Source organism: Solanum dulcamara, chromosome 4, assembly GCF_947179165.1.
Source record: "Solanum dulcamara chromosome 4, daSolDulc1.2, whole genome shotgun sequence".
NCBI classification, from domain to species: domain Eukaryota; kingdom Viridiplantae; phylum Streptophyta; class Magnoliopsida; order Solanales; family Solanaceae; genus Solanum; species Solanum dulcamara.
Window position 1 is genome coordinate 53,128,282 of NC_077240.1, and position 3,352 is coordinate 53,131,633.

A 3,352-nucleotide genomic window follows, 5' to 3' on the forward strand; every position below is an offset into this window, starting at 1 on the left:
CTTAGGGTCGCAAAAAATTTCTAATCATCCCTACATCATTTTTTTACAAAGAGATATGACGAAAATACTTACAGCTGTCCGTGTAGAATTTCCAAAACCAAATCTGAGCAGTACCTCCGCTACACTTCATCACCATTTTTCGAGCTGATACAAGTAAAATTGGATTTTGGAGTCTGAATTAAAGTTATAGAACCACGAAATACCTTTCCAAAACATATTAAATCACTCAAAAAAAATCTGTACACAAGAAGTTATACCAATATTACTATCCGCTGTTCCTTCCAAAAACGGGTTTGTTAACTAGAGTTTTCTCTTATTTTCTCTTCCAAATTCCAATTGCAAAGCTGGAGTTTTACTTCCATGAAGGTATTAAAATACATATATACGTATCCACATACTTAAGGTACACCGTATATAATTAATTCACGAAAGAAAATTGGAAAACTAACCTTTAAACTTCAAGAACCATGGCTGCCTCTCTATTTCTCTCCCTCACGTTTTGTTTCTCTATGTTGGCTGATGTTTTGATGGATAATGAACAGCTTAAGAATCATATACACATATATATACACCTTTTTAGAAGGTGCCACGTGGCAGCCCCCTAGGGTGACACGTGGCAGCCTCCTAGGGTGCCACCTCAACTTATTCGGCCAGTCACATGCTGCCATGTGGCAGTGTGGGTCCCACCTAGGTGTGTCACCTACTTGCTTGTCACCTGCCTGCTTGTCACCTGCTTGCTTTGCTTTCATAAGTTCGGAAACTAGTTTTTGCTCCCTTTCGTAGGTTTGTCATCTCACTTTTTTTAAGAGCCTATGTAATCCGTGCTATGTAGGCTTGGTATGTCCTCCAGTAGCTCAAGTATATAATACTTTTACATTTATAACTTACGTAGTTAAATCGAGTCCTATGACTCGTTACTTGGGCTCCAATTCCTTCCGGATTCTTATGACTCCATCTCCAATCTTCTCTACTATGAGGTATCATATTCTCCCTCCCTTAGAGTCATTTGATAGTGTCGTAGTGTATCCGCACATGATAACTTTTAAGAAACTTAGTAGCCTTCCCAGGAACTTAAAAAGCTTAAGAAATGTTCTAAGGTACCAAAGTATGGGGTGTAACATCCTTCCCCCCTTTAGAACATTCGTCCCCGAATGTTAACCACAATACTAGTAGTCAGTAACTTTGTTACTAACATCTTACCTTCTGTCGAGTATAGCCTAGCTATTCCTTACAATATGTTTCAGTTCTCATAGTAAATCCCTTATTGTATTCACCCACTTTGTATGCACCCATTCTATGATGTCATACTTATTTAAGGACCTTATCAATAATTCTCAACACTATCGCAGGTATCATCTTGGCTTTTATCCGCCCATTGTTGGGTTTTAAATTTTGCCAGCTTGTTCCAACATAGGATCTCACTTGAAATTTAAGTATTCACATTAATACGTTTTATTGTTGATTGGTTTCATTCCACGCTTGTATCTTCCATATCCACTTCCCCCCTTTTGGGGTGTACCCATGTCACTATCTATTTGGGTTCTACTTTACATCCTAATTTCTAATTTTCTAATACATATGATTCTTTTCCAACACATTTGATACATTGCATCATATCTATGCCCTCTTTTATATTGTCCATACCTTTGGTTGCCCAGGTACGACAGCTTAGCACTATCATGAGGTGCTAATTTAGTCTAATTGTTGGTACTTGAGTCATGTAGCAATTTATTCAAAGTGACTTCCCATTTATTTTGATCAATAACTAGCTAGGGCTTATAGTCATTTCCAATTCTAAAATAGGCAGTACTTACCTTCCGACGCTCGGTGTCCCAAGCTTTGTCATAGCCCTAGCCTTATCCCAGTAGGTACCACTTGTCCTTTTAATGAATTCACAATGCACTAGTTGTTTTGCAAAGCTACATCCCCTATCTCAAAGGGTGTTATCATCTTTCACGGTGGAGTCACGTATCCACAATGCTTCTTTATATCAACAATGCCATGTAAGGCCAACACATATATACATGCATATTATCTCATATCACAGCCACACAGGGCTTCCCAGGGGGTCACCCATCCCAATATTACTCTTGCCCAAGCACGCTTAACATCGGAGTTCTGATGGAATCCAGTGCGTTAGTGCTAGTATGATCGCATCCTGCCCCGTGGGGCACATAACTACCGAAGAGGACGATGACCCGGCAGCTGATTCGGTAGGCCAGGCTGCACCGCCCAAGTTACCCTTATATTCTCATTACATGGACCACATCCTATCCTTAGCCACTTTCTCACTAGGCTCTACTTTCTTTCATAACGATCCTCGTTATATTCACATCATTATTGTGGGAACGACCTTTTAAGACATTCTACGGCCCTGTATCTCATTTTCTTTTTCTTTCTGGAAAATTTGGATAAAGTTTCCTCTGTATTTCTTACTATCTCAACACCTGCACGCAAAAAAATACCAACAGTGCCTCACAGGGCCAACACGCATAAGGATACATATATACGTATCATATCACGTCATATTGCAGCCTCACAGGGTGCCCAATATCAACAATAGTATATAATGATGGACTTACCTCGTATGTCCAACTCGAACTACGCCTGTTAGACTTTTCGTCTACTTTTCCTTTCAATTTTTCAACTTTACATGTCAATCGTATTTCAATACCTTACCTGGCACACATCGTTTGCGCCGTGGCTTACCTGCATGCTTTGTAACTTCCAATATCATCAGTCACTTTCTTTTGTCGACGTTGTCTTTCATCTGAAATCAAAGGTTAGTATAAGGAATTTTACTTCCTATGACTTGGCTCTATCGCACGACCTTAAATATGAAAGAAAGGAAACATCCTAAATGTCCTGTAGCCTCCTATTTTTAGATGTGGCGCGCAACACACCGATAAACAAGACTCTACTAGACACGGTCTGTAGACACTCCAAGGACGAACTGCTCTGATACCACTTCTGTCATGACCCAGCCCCGTAGGCCGTGACTGGAGTCCAGCCTGGACCCCCGTATGCATATAACTCAGGTGTAGTCATACCAGTTTATAAATAATAGAATCATGTACAGGAGAGTCCCAATGGGTCATAGCATTTTATGTACCTGTAGCCTCTTTTATTTGTGTCATGACATGAAAGGGCACACAAGCCAACACGGCTGCCATAACACATACCTGTAATACATCATGTAGACCCATCTAAACAAAACTTACACATACAACCCACATATATGTCAACAGACCTCTAAGAGTAGTGACGATATCATATGGCGGGACAAGGCCCCCACCATACCTTTGAATAAATACATATATACATCAGAGGTTTGGTACCAAAACTCAGCTCC

General features: G+C 40.2%; 1 pseudogene; it reads right to left on the reverse strand.

Moving 5' to 3' along the window:
• Positions 1-2,041: 2,041 nt before the first annotated feature.
• On the reverse strand, positions 2,042-2,159 carry LOC129888066 (5S ribosomal RNA; annotated as a pseudogene).
• Positions 2,160-3,352: the final 1,193 nt, after the last annotated feature.